This window comes from Hypanus sabinus, chromosome 18 (assembly GCF_030144855.1).
Source record: "Hypanus sabinus isolate sHypSab1 chromosome 18, sHypSab1.hap1, whole genome shotgun sequence".
Taxonomy (NCBI): domain Eukaryota; kingdom Metazoa; phylum Chordata; class Chondrichthyes; order Myliobatiformes; family Dasyatidae; genus Hypanus; species Hypanus sabinus.
Window position 1 is genome coordinate 46610973 of NC_082723.1, and position 22127 is coordinate 46633099.

Consider the following 22127-nt stretch of genomic DNA (forward strand, 5'->3'; position numbering starts at 1 on the left):
GATCTCTGGAAAAGGAACTGTCCATCCGACTTTGAAAAAATCCAATATGGAAGTTACAGAGAACATAAGGGGAATATAGCAATGTCCTTCATGTAATCATCTGGCCTAATCAAGTCCATTGCCATGAATGGCTACATTACTAGTAAGAGGTGTGGGATGATCAATGATGCAGAATTCACGGCAGGTAGCTGTGACGGGCAAGGTGTCAAAAAGGCTACAATCAGGCAGTGGAGGAACACCCTGTGCATTATAAACAGAGACTCACAGATGATAAAAAAATCTAAAATTTACCATCTCAAAGATCAAAGTTCAAAGTAAGTTTTATTATCAAAGTATATATATATGTCACCATATGCAACCCTGAGATTCATTTTCTTGTGGGCATACTCAACAAATCTACAGAATAGTAATTATAACTGAATCAATGAAAGACCACCCAACTAGAACATTCAAACAGAGTGCCAAAAACAACAAACTGTGCAAATGCAATTATAAATAAATGGCAAGAAATAACAACAATATAAGACGAAGAGTCCTTGAATGCAAGTCAATTAGTTGTTGGAACATTTCAATAAAGGGGCAAGTGAAGTTGAATGAAGTTTTCCTCTATTGTTCAAGAGCCGGATATTTGAGGGGTAGTAACTCTTTTCGAACCTGCTGGTGCGAACCCTAAGGCTCTTGCCCTTCTTTCTGATGGCAGCAGTGAGAAGAGAGCATGATCTGGGTGGTGGGGATCCCTGATGATGGCCACTAATTTCCTATGACAGTGCTAAATGTAGATCTGCTCAATGGTTGGGAGGGCTTTACCCACAATGGTCTGGGCTAAATCCATTATGTTTTATATGATTTTCCATTCACGAGCATTGGGGTTTCCATACCAGGCTGTGATGCAGCCAGTCAATATACTCTCCACCACACATTTATAGAAGTTTATCAACATTTTAGATGTTATCCTGAATTTCCACAAGCTCCCAATGAAGTAGGAGCCCTGGACAGGTCCTCTGAAATAGTACAAATGCAAATTTAAAATTGCTATACAATCAACAGTGTAAAGTGAATAGAGCAGGAAGTAAGCATACAGCTTTGTGGAGCACCTGTGCTAATGGAGCTCATGGAAGAGATGTTGCTGATCTAAATTGACTGGGGTCTACAACTGAGGAAATCCAGGATCCAATTACACAAGGAGGAATCGAGGCCAGCATCTTGGAATTAATTGATTAATTTTAAAGGGATGAATGCTGAGCTGTGTCAATAAAGAGCATCCTGATGTAGGCATCTTTACGGTCCAGATGTTCCAGGATTGTGTGAAGAGCCAATGAGATGGCATCTGCTGTGGACCTCTAGCTCATTGACAATTTCAGTATGCTGTGCTCTCACATTTTTTGTAAATAGTGAACAAAGTTAATATGTTGAAATATAAAGCTCTAATTTACATTGGTAAGGGAAGAAAATAACTCAGAATGTGTGACGACAAGGAGAAAACATCAAAAGTTCAAAACTGAATAGAACAAAGAAATTACCAAATCATTTCTGAATGGACACAATTTAATTCAGAAATGATTGGTACCAATCAAACATGAGTGAAATGCTCGTATGGGTAACTTGAACAAGGAAAAACATACTAATGGAACTAATTTGAAGTGAGGGTTTTTTGAGGTCTGTTTGCGTAATAGCCAAAACTCCTTTACATATTTTTCCTTAAGTATAGTGGTGTTATGCTACTTGAGAAGGCAGAGGGATCATTTGTGGAAGGCCCATTTAGGAAAAAAGTTACTGAGAAGCCCTGAAATATTCAATTTAAAATGACATGACATGAGTAGATTTTGATGATATTGTGCATTGAGTTTAAGGATTTCAATGTGCAAGGAATAACAACCTAAAGCAAATCAAGTTCACCCAGCCTGTCTGAACAATTTTAAGTACATTGATGGGATAATTATGCACACACAGTGTGCTTATCGGGAGCAAGTTACAGCTTGTGATTCAGCTGGGAGCTCAGAGAATTCGACCGTGTAGGTAGGATTTAAGCCTACCTGGTCAATACCTGTGGAGGAGGGGGAACTGCGCAGGCGCGAGTGACGTCAGCGTCGAGCGCGCACTTTAAAAGGCAGGACTTCTTTTCAGAGTGGGCAGCGGAGTCCGTGGAAGCAGAGTCCTGGGCTTTGGCTAAGTTGGAGTCTGTGGAAGCAGAGTCCTGGGCTTAGGCTAAGTGGGCTTCGGAGTAAGGGGTCTTCGGTAAGTCTGTGTGATTGCTCGCTGAGGGGAAGAAGGTAAGGTCGCTAGGTGCTTTTTAGACATTCTATTAATCCAGTTCAGGTATGGGGGAGACAGTCAGAGCAGTGGTGTGCTCCGTATGCAGTATGTGGGACGTCAGGGTCAACACTGTTGTCCCTGATGACCACACCTGCAAGAGGTGCGTCCAGCTGCAGCTCCTATCAGCCCGAGTTAGGGAGTTGGAGCAGGAGCTGGATGAACTATGGATCATTCGGGAGGTGGAGGCAGAGATAGATAGGAGTTATCAGGAGGTAGTCACACCAAAAAACCAAGAAGTAGGCAGATGGGTGACGGTCCAGAGAGGCAGGGGGAGCAGGCAGAGAGAGCAGAGCACCCCTGCGGCCATTCCCATTAACAATAAGTATACCGTACTGGATACTGTTGATGAGGATGACCTACCAGGAATGAGTTGTAGTGGTCCTGCCTCTGGCACAGAGGTTGAACCCTCAACTAGAAAGGGGAGGAGGGAAGAGAAGAGAGCGATAGTTTTAGGGGACTCTATAGTTAGGGGGCCAGATAGGAGATTTTGTGGGGCAGATCGGGAGTCTCGGATGGTATGTTGCCTCCCTGGTGCCAGGGTCCGGGACATCTCAGATCGGGTGCAGACTATTCTTGAGAGTGAGGGCATGAACCCAGATGTAGTGGTCCATGTAGGGACCAATGATGTAGGTAAGGTGAGTGAGGGGGTCCTGCTTAGAGAGTTCAGGGAGTTAGGAGTTAAGCTGAAAGGCAGGACCTCCAGGGTGACAATCTAGGGATTGCTACCTGTGCCACGTGTGAGTGAGGCAAAGAATAGAATGATTATGCACATTAATACGAGGCTGAGAGCATGGTGCAGGAAGGAAGGGTTCAGGTTTTTGGATAATTGGTCTTTGTTTCAGGGATATTGGGATCTGTTTCAAAGGGATGGTCTACATCTGAACCGGAGGGGTACTAACATTCTTGCAGGAGTATTTGCCAGTGCTGCTCGGGGGGGTTTAAACTAGATGTGCAGGGGGCAGGGATCCAGATCCAGAGGGTTAGTCAGAAGGAGCATGGGGTTAAATGTGTAGAAGGTTTGGGTGATCTTGAGAAGGTCATCAAAATTCAGGGTGCAATTTGCCCGATGGAAGTTCAAGGAGCTGGGTTAGGTACAGTAGACAGTGTTTTAAGCAAAGAGAGGAGGAATGGGCTAAGAATTCTATACTTGAATGCGCGTAGTGTCAGAAATAAGACAGATGAGCTTGAAGCTCAGATGAAAATGGGGAACTACGATATTGTTGGGATAACGGAGACATGGCTGCAAGGGGATCAGGCCTGGGAATTGAGTGTACCAGGGTATAAGTGCTATCGTAGAGACAGAAATATGGGAAGAGGGGGTGGGGTGGCCCTGTTGGTGAGGAATGAGATTCAGTCCTTAGCAAGAGGTGACTTGGGAACAGGGGAAGTAGAGTCTGTGTGGATTGAGCTGAGGAACAGTAAGGGTAAAAAGACCCTAATGGGTGTTGTGTACAGGCCCCCAAACAGTAGCGTGGATATTGGGTACAAGTTGATTAGGGAGTTAACATTGGCATGTGCTAAAGGTAATGCAGTCGTTATGGGAGATTTCAACATGCAGGTGGACTGGGAGAATCAGTTAGGTGCTGGACCCCAGGATAGGGAGTTTGTGGAGTGTCTAAGGGATGTATTTTTGGAACAGCTTGTGCTTGAGCCAACCAGGAACGAGGCTATTTTGGACTTGGTGATGTGTAATGCACAGGAATTGATAAGTGATCTTGAAGTAAAGGAGCCATTAGGAAGTAGTGATCATAACATGATAAGTTTTTATCTACAATTTGAGAGGGATAAGGGCAGATCAGAGGTGTCAGTGTTGCAATTAAATAAAGGAGACTACGGAGCCATGAGGGAAGAGCTGGCCAAAGTTAAATGGGCGGATGCCCTGGCAGGAAAGACAGTGGATCAGCAGTGGCAGATATTCTTGGGCATAATACAAAAGATGCAAATGCAGTTCATTCCAATGAGAAGGAAGGATTCAAAGAGGGGGAAGGGGCCACAGTGGTTGACAAAGGAAGTCAGAGATTGTATAGCATTAAAGAAAAAGAAGTATGACAGGGCTAAGATGAGTGGGAATACAGATGATTGGGAAAGTTTTAAGGAACAGCAGATCTTAACTAAAAAAGCAATATGGAGAGAAAAAATCATGTATGAGCTCAGTCTAGCCAGCTATATAAAAGGGGATAGCAAAAGCTTTTTTAGCTATGTGAGGAGAAAGAAGATAGTTAAGAACAATGTTGGCCCCTTGAAGAATGAATTGGGAGAAATTGTTATGGGAAACAGGGAAATGGCAACAGAATTTAATGCATACTTTAGATCTGTCTTCACCAGGGAGGACACAAGCAATCTCCCAGATGTATGGATGGGCCAGGGTCATAAGATATCAGAGGAATTGAGACAGATTGACATTAGGAAAGAAACTGTGATGAGTAGACTGGTAGGACTGAAGGCTAATAAATCCCCGGGTCCAGATGGTCTGCATCCGAGGGTTCTAAAAGAGGTGGCTCAGGAAATTGCGGATGCATTGGTAATCATTTTCCAATATTCCTTAGATTCAGGATCAGTTCCTGAAGATTGGAGAGTGGCTAATGTTGTCCCACTTTTCAAGAAGGGAGGGAAGGAGAAAACGGAGAACTATCGCCCTGTTAGCCTAACGTCAGTCGTGGGGAAGATGCTTGAGTCCATTATTAAGGACGAAATAGTGGCACATCTAGATAGCAGAAATAGGATTAGGCCGAGCCAGCATGGATTTACCAAGGGCAAATCACGCTTGACTAATCTGTTGGAGTTTTTTGAGGGTGTAACAAGGATGTTAGACGAGGGTAAGCCAGTGGATGTTGTGTACCTAGATTTTCAGAAGGCATTCGATAAGGTGCCACATAGGAGATTGGTGAGTAAAATCAGAGCTCATGGCACTAGGGGCGGGGTTTCAACATGGATAGAAAACTGGTTGTCAGATAGAAAGCAAAGGGTAGCAGTGAATGGGGTTTCTCAGACTGGCTGGAGGTGACTAGTGGGGTACCACAGGGCTCTGTATTGGGACCACAGCTCTTTACGATTTATGTCAATGATTTAGATGAGGGCATTGAAAACTATATCAGCAAGTTTGCTGACGATACTAAACTGGGTGGCAGTGTGACATGCGAAGAGGACGTTAGGAGAATACAGGGAGACTTGGATAGGCTGAGTGAGTGGGCAGATACTTGGCAGATGTCATTCAATGTGAATAAATGTGAAGTTATCCACTTTGGAAGCTGGAACAAGAGGGCAGAGTATTGTCTGAACGGTGTCGAGTTAGGTAAGGGAGAAATGCAAAGAGACCTAGGAGTCCTAGTTCACCAGTCAATGAAGGTGAATGAGCAAGTGCAACAGGCAGTGAAGAGGGCAAATGGAATGTTGGCCTTTGTTACAAGGGGAATTGAATACAAGAGCAAGGATGTTCTTTTGCATTTGTACAGGGCCCTGGTGAGACCACACCTGGAATATTGTGTACAGTTTTGGTCTCCAGGTTTAAGGAAGGACATTCTGGCAATTGAGCAAGTGCAGCGTAGATTCATTAGTTTGATTCCTGGGATGGCAGGGCTGTCTTACGCAAAGAGATTGGAGAGACTGGGCTTGTACACGCTGGAATTGAGGAGATTGAGAGGGGATCTGATTGAAACGTTTAAGATAATTAAAGGATTTGATAGGATTGAGGCAGGAAATATGTTCCAGATGTTGGGAGAGTCCAGTACCAGAGGGCATGGATTGAGAATAAGAGGTCAGTTATTTAAAACAGAGTTGAGGAAGAGCTTCTTCTCCCAGAGAGTTGTGGAGGTGTGGAATGCACTGCCTCGGAAGACGGTGGAGGCCAATTCTCTGGATGCTTTCAAGAAGGAGCTGGATAGATATCTGATGGATAGGGGAATCAAGGGATATGGGGACAAGGCAGGGACTGGGTATTGATAGTGAATGATCAGCCATGATCTCAGAATGGCGGTGCAGACTCGAGGGGCCAAATGGTCTACTTCTGCACCTATTGTCTATTATTGTTCAATGCACCAAACCCAGCGACCCTGGAAGCTCAAAAGCCAAGCTGTTTTGTTAGTTTTTTAAGCATTACTCTGCACCCTCAGTCACTAACCAAATGGTCTGATTGAGGTTGGTCATTTATTGTTGAACAGAGATTATTGGCATTCATTAAACCACACCCAAGAAAGAGGTGCAGTCTTCACAAGAGATAGACCAAAATTGAGCAAGGGTATGTTTGTTTTTGATTATGGTGTGTATTAATGTGGCTGCTTCTGATAGAACCATTGCATTTTAGCAATACATATTTCTCAGTGTATCATATAGTCTGACTTAATTTATAAAATTTGGAGTATCGGCTCTGATGTCTTTAGAACACAGTTAGATGTTTTTTCCATATATTAAGAGACCTAGGATATTTTAAAACTTTTTAGCTTTCAAAGTGACAGATTCAAGGTTCTTTTTAAGTTTGCATTTTATTCAGGGCAGCAGAATAAGAACTTAGTTTTCCTTGGCATGTTTTGGGTTCTAACAGGGTCTGGCTTTGCCACCCCAGGCCAGCAACATCTCAGGGTATTTGAAACTTCCTTGCAGGGTATTCCACCTCTGATTGCAGTCTTACGTACACATCTCACATCAGTATTACCTGCCGATACCACATGCTGTGAGACTGGGTAAGAAAGATGTTTGTCCCGAATGTGAATCCTTCAGTGTGTGGATGAACAATGAACATTCACGATCTATATTTACATATAAGGACATCTGTTTTATTGAGCACAGAGGAACAGTTGGAAGACATACTAATTTAGAATTAACACTCATAGGCAGAGAGGATAAATTAGGCACAAGGTTAACCAAGTGTGGCATTTCCAGAACCCAAATCTATGCACACATTAGAATCTGAATGGAGCACAAGCGAAACACTGGGCTGGAGTGTGCTTAGTTTATAGATGTTGATTCAATGATTTATACACTATCGACTCTTAATAATGTCCTACTCTTCATATTCTCCTATGATCTTGAACTTTTTAAACTCTGTAATTCCTTGCAGTTCTGCAAGCTCACCAACCCACGCCATTCCAAATATTTCTGCACTCCAGCCAGAACTCTATTTTATTTAGAGATACAGAGCAGAATAGGCCCCCCGTCCTTTGAGCTGCATTGCACAGCCACACACCAATTTAGTCCTAGCCTAATCACGGGACAATTTACGATGACCAATTAAACTACTAACGCTTTCAGATTGTGGGAGGAAACTGGAGCACCCAGACAAAATCCGCTCACACACAATAAGGAACATACAAACTTGCTTACAGAGGATGCCAGAAATGAACACTGAACTCCCATGCTCCATGCTGTAATAACTTTGTGCTAAATGCTATGCACAAGCATGGCTTCCCCAACTCTAATGAATAAAATCATTCTAATAAATAAAAAAAAATCTCCGCATCTCACCACTAGTCTCCAGTGCAGGTGGTTCCCAACCTAGGTTAATGGTAGTGGTCCATGGCATAAAAAAGGTTGGGAACCCTTGTATCTCTCATGCAACCATGGCCCTCAATCTTCCAAAGGCCATACAAGGCCTACATTCCTTAATGTACCAACAGTTTTCATTCATTTCTCTTGTCATTCATTATATTACAACAGTGTGCAATGCTTCAAAATGTACACTCCTGAAACAAAGCTTCCTTCAATATTCATCAAAAAGCTTGGAAACATTTTTTATGAAGGCTGCTATTCAAAAATAATGTTATTATTAATAAATGATTGATTAAGCCAGAATGGCATTAAATGGAACTGCAATCATTTGATATTATCATATTTTAATGTTGTTAAAAGTTAATATATTTAGTCATTCAGAATGCAGAAGTCAGATGAACAGCGTAATTTTGTTTTGAATATTGCAAGATTTATCATCCAAAATTACACATAAAGAACAGAATTTCTACATTTGGTTCTGGATTTTTTTTCATGATAATGATGCTGCTTAAATCCTTTACATTTATTAGACATGATATGACATCTTCATTAAAATAACAGTGAGAGAATTTCAATTGAATTGTATGAATTCCACTTGCTATTAACATGAAGTTCAATTTCAGCACATTTATTTCTAAATATGTTCACATTGTTGACAATTACTCAGGCTCCTAATGTAATCCCCTACGATTTTGTGTGCTTTGGAAGATTGTTCTCCAAAATATTAAATGTTTAAAGAAAACCATAAAACACTTTAGGGTCCAAATAGCTGCTAACAGCTAAGCAAAGCTTTCAAAGCACATACAAACATTCAGAAATTATCAAAAGTTTTCAAATTATTAAATAAAAGTTTAAAAATGTTTGTTGAAACATTTAATACCCGTAAAGCTGTGGTTTCAACAGTGGGTGATACCGCCCCCTGGAGGAGGTGTGAGTTCTAAAGGGATGATTAAAAATAAAGGGGATGGTGGGGGAGGTGAGAGTTAGAAGCAAGGGGAGAAGCTGAGTAATTACAGGTTTAATTTATGACATTAATTACTTATTATAAGCATTTGATCCTCAACGCCTCATAATTGATTACAATGATCACATAATCATCTCATCCCTTGCTAATCCATCATTCTCTTCGACTTTGTTCAAACCCTATTAGAATTGTTGGAAAAGCAATGTGACACTTCTGCACTTGGCATTTCATGAGAAATCTGGACTGAAGAACATATTACTACTAGGCCTGGCCTGCACATTTTTGCTGTTCACTATTGTAGTACAGTGTTATCTAGAATGATTCACATATTCTAACCACACAGTGAAGCAATTCCTGTGAATTAGGGTGTGGGGTAAAGTTTAGAACCTGCCCTTTCAAGTGGTCTTGACTGCATTCGCTAACCTATGGCCCAACCGAGATATCGGTGCTCCACTTTATGCACCTTCCGCCAGAGAGTCAGGTTTTCCCAGAACTATTACGATGTCATAACTTATCCCATTATTAATCACATTAATTGAGGGTGGACTTAAACAATAGTCGACTGACGGTGAAAATGGCAATAGCAGGCCAAATGAAAACGAAGGTTTGACAATATATTGTGAGTAAAAGTGGCAGCACCTTCCATCACAGTGGCTTCTATGGTGTGAATCAAAGGCATTACTGTCTTTTATAACTGTATTTCTTGCGATCTCAAAATCCTGCTGGACGTTAAGAACTTAAAGTAATGCAGATCTGCCCCCATCAGCAATTTGCTTGTTGATGGAGGAACTGAAAGGGCAGGACTTGGTGCTGATCGCGTTGCTGCCTGTTTCTGAGAGGCATCAGATGCGTCAGTGAGCAAAGATAGTGTGCATTTGAACAATGAGTAACCAACCTAGTCACTTCTTTTTAGATCGCAAGACCCTGTAGGTTATTTATAATGTAGAATGCTGTATGTCTGATTCACTGATTTATTGGTGGAGGTCGGGGTGGATGCTGGGGGACTAGGCCTCAAGACGTGATATTGCCTGTTTACAGTCATACAGGAGAGAGGCATCAGAGTCAGCGCACAGTGCCTCCGGTGTTCGTTCAGTAGAACTCTTTCTACTTCTACGCCGACTCAGGCCTAGCGGGCCAGCTTTGGGCACCATGACAGACTCTCCACTCCTCCCCCTCCCTCATCAGTGTGTTCAGTTCATCTACGTTAGCTGCGCCACTATCTTACAGGAGCGTGTTGACTATAGTCTTGTGAGGGCGCCCAGGGTTCATCCTCCCATGCTTGGACTCCCATGTGATGACTAGGCTGGCAGGTAGCTCAGGGTGGCGTAGACAGTGCCCCGCTAGTTGCAGTCTTCTCGCTTCGATTTTAGTAGTGAGCATCGGTAGGTCGTCATAGAACTCGACGTTCGTCATGTGCTGTTGCCAACTCACGTCAAGAGCCATCCAGAGCATTCGTGTATAGCAATCATCCAGTGACTTTCGCATGGTCTTGGTGAGTGTCCACGTCTCGCATCCTATGTGAGAATGGACTCAATGACTGCTATGAAGATCCTCTTTTTGAGCCCTCTGGTCAGGCTCGACCTCCAGATTTCCTTCATGTCATTCATAGCCCTCCACGCCAGCGCCTTCCTTATCTTTACGTCCTTCTCCAAACTCATCATTCTTGACCCGAGGTATTTGAAGTCTTAGACTTTCTTAATGGTATCATTCTTAGTGGTCTTTAGAGTACATTTGTCACAGTTGAATGCCATGTACTCCGTCTTTTTAGTGTTTAGGTGAAGTCCAAATTTATTGCACTCAATTTCCACTTTTGTCAGTAACTGCTGTGCTTCCTCCATCTGGTCAGAGAGCAGGACTATGTCATCTTCAATATCGAGATCTGTAAGCTTAACAACTCTGACCCTTTTGGTTTGTCCTGGTTTTATAGTAAAACCAAGCTTGTCATGATCTTTGGTAGCTTGATGTAGAGAGTAATCAAGGACAATTATAAAGATGTAGGGTGCCAGAGTGTCTCCTTGCAGCACACCAACACACCAGTAGAAGATAAACTATATTGTGGTCGACATCAGAGTTTTGCAACATTCATGGACTATATATTTTTGTGTAACTGTATTTTATTGATATCTCAGATGTGTTTGCGACTTTATATGTGCCATATGTTGTGTGTGACTGTTGGTACTCTATTTTACCCTTTTTCTGGAGTAACACTGTTTTGTTTGGCTATATTCATGGGTATTCGTGTACAGTTGAATGACAAGTAAACTTCAACTTGAACTTGAGTATCTGAACTATGGATTTATACCAGAACCAAACAACCAACAGCAGCCAACGTGTCTGTCGTGTGAAAAAGATTTTTTCAAATGATGCAAATGAAACCATCAAGGCTCCTTGAACAATTGAAGAGAATACACTCTCATAAAGCAAACAAGAACTTAGATTATTTTCAATAAATAATTAAAGTGAATTCACTCAGTGAACTCTGTTCAAAGACAAATGGATGAAATTTCTGAGAATGTGGAAGTCACATTGTGCAACATACTTCAGACAACAATTGCCCTGCAGGTGGATGAGTCAACTTTGACAGGCAAAGAAACTTTGCTTCTTGGTTATGTTCACTGCATAAAAGAAGAAAAAAAAGATTCAAGAGTTTTTATTTGCAAGGGGACTAGAAACAATTAAGAAGGGTGAGTCAATATTTTGCATTGTTGAGCAATTTTTCAAAGAAAAGGATACTCTGCTCACCAACATTCTTGCTTGAGCAATAGATGGGCAAAATAAATAATAGGAAGCTACCATGGGGTTATTACTGTCTTGAAAAAACTGATGGTTTTCAAAAGAAAACTGCCTGAGACACTTATGCACCTTTTGAAAATGTGATAATATTCTTTGATGAATCGAATGCTTCGTTCTCTAACCAATTCAAGAATATTAGGCATGGCATTGCATATTTTTCAGAATTATTCAGAAGGTTTAATGAAATAAATCTTCAATTGTAAGGAAATAATGTGAATCTTATCAAAGTCAAAACTCTATTTAAGTGGAACATTGCCTATGGAAGAGAAAGAAAGAGTACCTGATGATGTTCTTCAAATATTGTTGCCCACCTGGATGAGCTGCATAAAGACATGTCAGAGAGATTTCAGAATCTCCTCTCGAACCGATTTTGAGATTTGTTAATAAATCCATTCCTGAACATTTTTAATGTGGAGTTAACAGGAAGAATAGAGAAAGAACTGATCTCACTACAAAATAACTTTGAGCCGAAGCTGGGGTTCAAATCAATCATATCAAGACTTGGGTTGCAGAAAAAAGTCTATGAACACTGTTCATTGAAAGCAAACACAAAGTTGGATACATTATTATAGACTCACTTGTTTAATTTTGATTAGTTTATATGTATACCAAAACATAGCAACCACTGTTGAAATGCTTATGTACTAAAAGCAATTAAGATGTTTCTGTAAAATAGAGCAATCCAAAAATATAAATTCCCTTTTTCTTTTCTGTTCAGATGAGTGGAGACAGTTCCTGCATGAACTTTAACCTGTTTGGTTGTTCAAATGATTCCCTAATTCAAATGGTGGAAAATTTCTGAAGTTTCCAGCATGGCATTCCATTAAGAGTCAAAGAATGGGTATCTTCTTGTAAATTTGTGATGAACCGTAAACATTTATGGTAACCCCAAACTTCTTAGGGATTATGTTTATTCTGTTTTTCTCACTCTTCAGGTGTTATCTTATCCCCTGTGTATTTCCAGAATTTAAGTTATGGTGCTGAAGAATGTATTGAAAACAATATGCATTCGTAGTTACGGTTGGAATAAATGGATGAAAGGATGTTGTGACAACTGATGCTGAGGAAATGGTTGAAACGCTAAATGATGATCTGTTGCAGTTTAGGTGATATTTGTAATATAGGATGCACAGTTAATTACTTACAAAACCTCTTCAAGAACAGATGTATTGGAATTAACAAACTGGGAGCTGATATGCCATTATATTAATTTTAGTTTCATGCAGTAACATTAATTTTATTTCATCTGGAGAGTTGTGGAACACTAAGGCACTTGTATGTTTAATTACAATTGTTGTCTGCTCTATAAATAATTACATATTTGCATAATATCACAGACATGAAAATAGTTAATTGACAAATTAATTTAATACATATGTCAAGAGTTGTTGGTAAGCATTTGTTATTTTTTCCAAAGGAAAGCTATATAGTCTGCATATAATGTAAGCGTACCTTTAAGAATTATGGGCACCATGTGATACGACTTTTAATACACTGCTATACCAGCTCCCCTGACTTTAATAAAGGATGTTTGTTTAGTAGTTCTATCTTTGTTACTTGCCTTATTGAAAACTAAAAAAGAAAAGTCAAAAGATATACTACATGAGAATTTTTCCAGCAATAAATGGCAACTTGAAATGACATCGAAGTGGAATGAGTTGATTATAGTATATGTTGCTAAAATGAAAATCTTCCTCTGAAACCAAAATGACTGTTGGTTATTCAATAAATAATAAATTTTATAAATTATTTTATGATATACCTTATTATGTACAATTACATTCAAAATATTTCATTATTTATGAATATGTTCTTACAGGATTTACAATTCAGACTTTCTAAGAATTCAGACTACTTTTTTTTCTAACAAAACCCAAAGGTCTATTCTTTTTCCGTGGATTTATCACAATTCTAATTATCAAGAGTGTTATACAATAAATGCTTTGAGATTACTTTATTTCTAAAATGGCAAACATTTGAACCGGCTTATTTCAGCTCTGGGTTTTCTCATAACTTTAGATATATTAATGCAACTTTCAGTAACCAATAATAATTGATGGAAGCCTATTATACTTACAAACAGGAAAGAACAGACCTGACCTGAAAAAATAAAAGGAGGAAGCTGGTGAAGCTTTAGCAAACTCTGTCAATTATTTTTCTGTCGCTAACTAACATTCACACAGGCAGTATTGTAAGTGAAGTCAGTATAAATAGCTAAACCATGCATGCCATCAGATACATGCACTTGCTTACTGGCAAACCTTTATTGTGAATGCTTAATGACCCTCTTCATCATTATACAGGTTTCAGCAAAACAACATGATTCATTTTAATATCACCCTCCACTACCTCCTGCAGACATACATAAAGAATACATGAAGAGATGATTACCTGAGCAGAGAAATCTGAAAAATGTCGGTGCGGTTCTCAGCCATGACTCATTACCAAGGTTCCTTTTGAGCCCCCTGCTCCGTCCCATTTAAACAATTGAAAATGAGCCAACGATTACTTATCAGTGCTTAATATTATGCTATATTAGATTAAGAAGTGACAACAAAATAGGGACTTGACCAAAGGGTCAGGGAAACTGAAACCCATTACAACAGACCAGAACATCCAGGATCCTAGATGGCTGTTTTGTAAGGCGAGTCACCTCTAAAATGATCATTTGCCATTTTACCATTTGAAGGATAGCAGAATTGGAATAAGTGGCAGTGCTTTATTTAAAGGTCACATGGTCAAACAGAGAAAGGGAATGCAATTATAGTGCAACAGGCAATCAAATCTACAGCCATTGAGAAGGAAGTAAGGCCCAGCAGCAAAATATTTTTTTTTCATATTACTTACTTTAGTCTGCTCTTGCTTTCAATCCCCAGCAGGGAGACAAAATGTCACGCCAACACGGGTGAGATAAATGAGCTTGCATGGGGCATTCTGACCGGATGAGTAAAGCTGAACTCAGAACCAGTAGTGAAAAGCACAAGAAGAAACTGTGCCAAATTAAATGAGTCACCTAATTTTCTAGGTTATAATTCGATATGAGCAAGTTTTAAATATAGTTAACTTCTTAAAGTAGAACAGTAAAGCTCATGTCTCCAGGGATGAACTTCAAATTTTGCAATGGTTATATCATTCAGCATTAATAATGTTGAATACATTAGTAAGACTAAGTACTATTGCAAAGCCTGCTTTTGTACACAACCAGTAAAATATGGAAGATACTTATTCCCTGTTCTCCATGTGCTTTGCTGTAACAGGGCCTTGCCAACTAACTTCGTACTGATGTGCAGCTGAAGATTTGAATAGGCACGTTTATCTAGACTTACCAAGCAAACTAGTCTGTAAAACTGAGGGCATTTGCATTCAAGTGCAAGTCGAATTTTAACCATGTGTTTCGTTTAAATTACTGTCAAACAATGACCCTGGAACTGCAAAGCTTCTTCAAATTGGAATACTTGCTAGTCTGTAGTAGTTGATGTAGATTTTAGTCTGTATATGTATTTTAACCTCTGACTTTAGTTTTATATAATTGTTTATTCTTTATGATTGTTGAACATTGTTATTTTGTGTTGCATGCCACACCAACACACCACAGAAAAATTTTAAAGCATATTTTTCCACATTTACTTTCCTTTTCCTTTCTCTTTTTGGACTTGATTTTATACTGAATTAAATATTGTAAATTATGCTTCCAGTCTGCAGAGAAATCCTGAAATGGGCACAGTTTTGTAATGTATTATTAAGCCCTATCCCTGGCTGTATTGCAAGGCAAACACGAGCTGAGAGCTAACAGCATGTTACATAATTGCTGCGCACAGTTAGTTCTCTTTCCAATGCATTAGTTGCACTAATGGGATCCTACTCTCTTAAAGGAAAAGTACATTGCAACCCAATAAGATCGTGGTTAGATCACACTTGGTGTATTGTGTTCAGTTCTGGTTGTCTCATAATAGGAACAATGAGGAAGCTTTAGAGAGGGTGCAGAGGAGATTAATCAGGATGTTGCCTAGATTAGAGAACATGGTTTATGAAGAAAGGCTGAGCAAATAAGAGATTTTTTCTTCGGAGCAAAGGACCATGAGAGGCAACTTGATAAATGTGTATAAGATAAATAAGAGTGGACACCCTGGGCCTTATCCCAGGGCAACAATGGCTAATATTAAATTATTAAAGGGGAGTTGATGTTCTTGTTGCTATTTGCGTGATTTGTTTTGTTTGTGTATGGGGGGTGTTTGACGTTCTTGTTGCTGTTTGTGTGATTTGGTTTTTTTTGTATGGGGGTGTTTGACATTCTTGTTGCTGTTTGTGTGATTTGTTTTTTTTTTTTGTGTATGGGGGTGTTGATGTTTTACTTTGAACCCCTGTCATGGTTTTCTTTCTTTCATGGCTATCTGGAGAAGATGAATCTCAGAGTTGTATTCTGCATACATACTTTGATAATAAAGGTATCTTTGAACTTTTGAACTGTTGAATCTGTGAAAGGACATACTTGAAGGTGACTAGTGGAAAGTATAGGGGGAGGGTTTGCCAGAGGTAGGCATATTGCACAGAGAGTGATAAGCACATGGAATTTGCTGCCAGGGATAATGATAGATGTGGACACAATGGGGACATATAAGAGATTATTAGATAAGCACATGGATAATAGAAAAATGGAGAGCTGTGTAGAAGGGAATGGTAAGATTGATCTTGAAGTAGGTTAAATGGTTGGCACAACATTGTGGGCCAAACAGCCTGCACTGTGCTCTACTGATTTACATTCTATGTTCTTTAAAGGGATGGTGCATTGTGTTTCCTGCTGGTGCTGAGATTCCTGAGACCCTTCTAAATGTTAACAAGACATGTGCGGAGGGCAAGTGGGTGTTCAGCACCGTCTACCAGCCTCTCGTTCACTGCTGCCAGAGGAAGGTGTCTGTGTGTGATGGTCTCTCTTGCCCTCTCAGTTGCTGCACCTGAAGGAAGGTCCTTGTGTTTGAATGCTGTTGGAGGATGGTGCTGCTTCTGGGCAAGGTTTAATTGACGCGGTTTGTGAACTGGTGGGAACTGAACCTGGATCATCTGTACTGTAAAGATTTGTGCTAACCACTACTCTACCACACAGAGGGAATGAGAGTAGGCTATCTCTGTTTAAGGAACCTGAGGGCCTTCTTTGAGTAGCAACATGCTGGGAATGGCAATGGTCATTAGAATGTGTTTTTGGATTCTGTTTGCTCCTGTTTTTTGGTTTTCTATTTTGGGTGACTTTGAAACAGGGTAGGACAGCCTGCAGATAACAAACATCGAGCTGAACTGAACATACCTGGACTCTTTCGAATGCAAGTTTTGTATTCTGTGTTTTTCACTCTTTTTGTTTTGTTGCTGTTTTTTTTTGTATTGGGTTTTTTTTTGACATTTTTCTTTAAATGGGTTGCATGGGATTTCTTTTTGGTTTCGTAGCTGTCTGTGGGAAAGGCAGATCTCAGGGTTGTACGCTGCTTACATATATTGATAATAAATGTACTTTTAACTTCGAAATATTATGTCATGGAAAGTTTGGACACTGTTTCTTTTGGAACCTGCACTGGAGCATAGAGTAAAAGGAAGAAGGATGAGGTTTCAACATGCTCAGAGAAGCTGGATTCTCTTCAGCAAGGTCGAGGCAGCAAATGTGTTGTTTGAGGGCTCTCTACAATTCAACCTGTGACTCATGATATGGAACCACAGCACATACGAGCATGTTCTCCAGACTGAAACTGTAATCACTGCCATGAATGGGAATGCCTAGTCACCATAGAGCCACCTTTCCCTAAAAACTATGGCTGAAATAAGATAGGTGAAATGAACTGCAGTGGAATGAATAAGTCGCCAATATACTGGGCACCATCCTGAGGAAATCTCTGCCTTTAAGGAACCCATTACTGAAGGATTAAAATAGGTTTTGGTTTAGGAAACAGCCAAGCTCAGCTGAGGTCCCAGAAAGCAAAGAGTATGCTAGCACTGTGGAGAAAGTTGCAATCAATCAACCATAAGCGCTTGATCTGTCGACTTATTTTTCTAATTGAGATACAGCACAGAGTACAATATGCTGTTCCAGCCCTATGAGACATGCTACCCAGCAATCCCCTGATTTAATCCCAGCCAAATCACAGGACAATTTATTATAACCAATTAACCTACCCTGTATTACTCCTTTGGACTGTGGGAGGAAACCAGAGCATCCAGAAGAAAGCCACGTGGTCAAGGGGAGAACATACAAACTCCTTACAGACAGTGGCAGGAATTGAACCTGGGTCATCTTTGTCATAAAGCATTGTGCTCACCACACTGCTATAATGCAGTAGGAATGAGAGGAGGCTGGCTCTTTGGTGAAGGAGCCTCAGCGTCTTCTTTGAGCAGCAGCATGCTGGGAATGGCAATATGCTTCTCTTTTACACTAGCTGCTGCCAGGAAGAGTCAGATGCACAACCGTCAAGAGCTGCAATCACTTTCACAGCCAAATCAACGTTGCAATAGATCCTTTGAGTTCAAGCAGCAGCTGGAGGCTTCAATCACCATTGTTACCATGAGGTGCGAATGTTAAAGCATTAAAGACGACTGAGCTTCAAGTCAGCAAATATGACCATTTGCTACAAGCTCCTCTCTTGACCTGTTCTCTTTTCAGCTGCGTGTTTCACTCTGGAGTGAAGCCACCGCTCTTCCTCCTAATCACGCTTAATATCAAGATGGCTACTTGGGCATCCGTGAGGATAAGCAAATGACTTAGTCACAAATTTTAGCTTAAAATACTTCATCACCAGCCCTATGAGCTTCAGTTATTTGTAGAATTTCAGCAGTAGCCGAAAGAGTCAAATTACATATATTAGCAAAGTATGTATCCTTTATACAACAAAATTTGTCTCCTTACAGGCAGCCATGAAACAAAGAAAGTCAAGAGAACCATTAAAAACAAAAGAAGATTGTCAAACATCCAGTGTGCAGAGAGAGATGAAAAATCAAGTCACACAAATGGTAAAAGCAAGCAAACAGCAGTCAGAACCGAAGTTCACAAAGCCAGGCATCACTGCAGCCGATCTGGAAGTCAACCAGTTGCAGGACACAGCCTCTGCCCAGCACACAGATGAGCAAATCCCACAGAGCAGCGAGCCAAACTCGTCCCTAGTCTCTGACCCCGGCATCCTGACCGTCTCAATCCGGTTCAGCGCTTAAATCATCCACCCACCTGTGAGGAATGATTACTTCCAAAAGAGCACAAGTGAGATCTCTGCTGGAGAGGCAGAACTTGTATTTTCACACTTTGTGTTTCTACCATCCAGCCACCTAAATGCCTTTCCAAGTCATTCACCATTCACGTACACTTTTTCCAATTTGTTGCACTGCATTTTATCTTCACAGCATGGTCCCCTTCACAATGGAGATACCAGATGCAAGGGGGGTGGGGGGGAATCACTTTGCAGAAAACTTGCTTTCAACCCACAGAAGTGACACTGAGCTTTTAGTCAGCTGTCACTCTAATTCAATCACCTCATTCACACCTTTCTGTCTATGGCATTCTGCACTATTACAAGGCCCCAAAATGGGCCATTACTGCACTATTCTATAGACTTGTGCATGCCCACAAGAAAATGAATCTCAGGGTTACATATGGTGACATTTATGTGCTTTGATAAGAAATATTACTTTGAAGTTGTGACTCATAAGTGCACTAAACACTGACAAAGAAAGCCAGGAGTATATCATGATGAAGAATGGTGGTGAAATATCAATTAAACCTGTGTGGTTTCTGATGCAACAAATCCTAAATGTCATGTCTTTGCAAAGATCAGAATTCGCTCAATAGCAGTCATAGAATAGCTGTATTAAATGCTATTTCAACATAAAGGAAACTGCAGTGACTAAGGGTGTGTGTGTGTGTGTGTGTGTGTGTGTGTGTGTGTGTGTGTGTGTGTGTGTGTGTGTGTGTGTGTGTGTGTGTGTGTGTGTGTGTGTGTGTGTGTGTGTGTGTGTGTGTGTGTGTGTGTGTGTATAGCAGACGTGTAACTACCTGCTCTTACTGAGTCCTGTACTGGGAACAAACTAACATCCCTGAGAGTTCGGAATGATCAGTGAGGCAGAGATGTGAGCAATTAGCTCTGATGTTTATTATATAGAAAGGCTGCAATCAGTGATGATACAACCAGTGCAAAATTTCATGCTCTATATAGAGAGTCATGCGGCATAGGAATATGCCCTTTGGCCCCTGTCTATGCTGATGAGCGTCAAGCATCTATTAATATTGCTCTGATTAATCTTGATTCCATCAACTCCCCTCTGGATTCGAAAACCAACTTTCATACCAGCAGCATTTTACAGTGGCCAAATGTCCTACCAACCCACATGTCTTGGGGATGTGGGAGAACACCAAGAACTCACCGATGGAATGTGTAAACTTCACAGAGATAGACGTCAGGATTAAACCTGACCTGCTGTTGTCCCACATCTCTCCCATGGCACTCCACCCTCGCCATTCCCAACCTCCTTTGTTCCAGCCAGATTTATAAGCTTGCTCTCCATTTCACATTAACAAATATACTGCCGTGCAAAAGTCTTAGGCATGATTAAATTAGAGCTGTGAGGCAGTGACTCTCCTTGCTGTGCCATTATGCCACCCAAGCTCTGAGTATAGAAAACTGACGCTGTATGTGTCAAACTGGAGATTATTTAACTGCCATTTCTGTGACATGCATAGTGCAATTTTCTGTGAATATCCAATAGAAGAGGTATATGACATACAAAAGTCACAATTTATGTTGCTAAGGAGGAAAACATGAAGTTGATGATTTTTGACATTACCATGTGAGATATTGACACAAAAAAATTACATGCAGTAAGTTGAATTATAGACATGGAAATGCCAGCGTTTTATTTCACTGTGAGTGAGATTTCACCCAGGTTAATATATAACCATATTTACCTTGTTTCTTTATGCCATTGTAGGTGCCCATTTCAACCTATTGTGCAGCTGATTTGGTAATCCTACTCCTTAATTTATTACCAAATATAATCAAATACACAGAAAATGCTGGAGGAACTCCGGAGGCCAGGCAGCTTCTATGGAAAAGAGTTCAGTCAACGTGTTGGACTGAAACCCTTCAGCAGGGGTGGCTAAAAAAAGATAAGGATTCAAACTAAAAATTGGAGGGAGGGGAGGGAGAAACACAAGGTTATAGGTGAAACTGGGAGGGGAGGGGTGAAAGAAATAGCTGGGAATTTGATTGGTGAAAGAGATACAGGGCTGGAGAAGGGGATTTAATAGGTGAAGGCAGAAGGACATGGACGAGAGAAAAGGGGGAGGAGAACCGGGGGAGGCGATAGGTAGGCAAGGAGATAAGGTGAGAGAGGGAAAAAGGGATGGGGAATGGTGAAGGTGGGGGTGGGGGTGGGGGCATTACGAGAAGTTCGAGAAATTGATGTTCATGTCATCAGGTTGGAGGCTACCCAGACAGATTATAAGGAGTTGTTCCTCAAAACTGAGTGTGACCTCATCACAACAGTAGGAGTGGCTATGGATAGAAATATCGGAATGGAAATGGGAAGTGGAGTTAAAAAGGGTGGCTACTGGGAGGTCCCACTTATTCTGGCTGAGTAGGTGCTCAGCGAAGCAATCTCCCAATCTACGTTAACTCTCACCAATATATAGGAGGCCACACCAGGAGCACCAGGCACAGTATATGACCACAACAGACTCACAGGCGAATTGTCACCTCACCTGAAAGGACAGTTCGGGCCCGGAATGGTAGTGAAGGAGGAGGTGTAGGGGCAGGTGAAGCACTTGTTCTGCTTACAAGCAGATCTGTGGGGAGGGATAAGCGGACAAAGGAGTCGCATAGGGAGCGATCCCTTTGAAAAGCAGAAAGTTGGGGCAGGGGAAGATGAGCTTGATGGTGGGATCCCATTGGAGACGATCAAAGTTGTGGAGAATTAAGTGCTGAATGTGAAGGCTGGTGAGCTGGTAGGTGAGGACAAGAGGAACACTATCCCTGGCAGGGTGGCGGAAGGATGGTGTCAGAGCAGACATGCGTGAAATGGAAGAGATACAGTTCAGAGCAGCCTTAATGGTAAAGGAAGAGAAGTCCCTTTTTTTATAGAAGGAGGACATCTCCTTCATTCTGGAATGATAAACCTCATCCTGAGAGCAGATATGGTGTAGATGGAGGAACTGAAAGTAGGAGATGACATTTTTACAATTAACAGGGAGGGAAGAGGGGTAGTCCTGGTAGTTGTGAGAGTCCATGGGTTTATAATAGACATCAGTAGTTAAGCTGTCTTCAGAGATAGAGATATAGAGTTTGTGAAAGGGGAGGGAGGTGTCAGGAATGGACCAGGTAAATTTGAGGACAGTGGGGAAGTTGGAGGCAAAGTTAACAAAGCCGATGAGCTCAGCATGGGTACAGGAAGTGGCACCAATGTAGATGTTGATGTAGCATAGGAGAAGTGGGGGCATGACACCAATGTAGGCTTGGAATATAGACTGTTCCACATGGCAGACAAAAAGGCAAGCATTATTGGGACCCATGCGAGTGCCCATGGCTAAACCTTTTGATCTAAGGAAGTCTGAGGA

The 22127-nt window shown here is 41.1% G+C and overlaps 1 long non-coding RNA gene across 1 annotated transcript in view; it reads right to left on the reverse strand.

Moving 5' to 3' along the window:
* The window catches only part of LOC132407571 (uncharacterized), a 111781-nt gene extending 98142 nt beyond the window's left edge, over positions 1 to 13639 (reverse strand). Inside the window, exons 1-2 of the long non-coding RNA XR_009516516.1 lie at positions 13629 to 13639; positions 11298 to 11871 (exon numbers count right to left, since the gene is read on the reverse strand). This is a non-coding gene — a long non-coding RNA (uncharacterized LOC132407571). The remainder of the gene's footprint in view (positions 1 to 11297; positions 11872 to 13628) is intronic.
* Positions 13640 to 22127: the final 8488 nt, after the last annotated feature.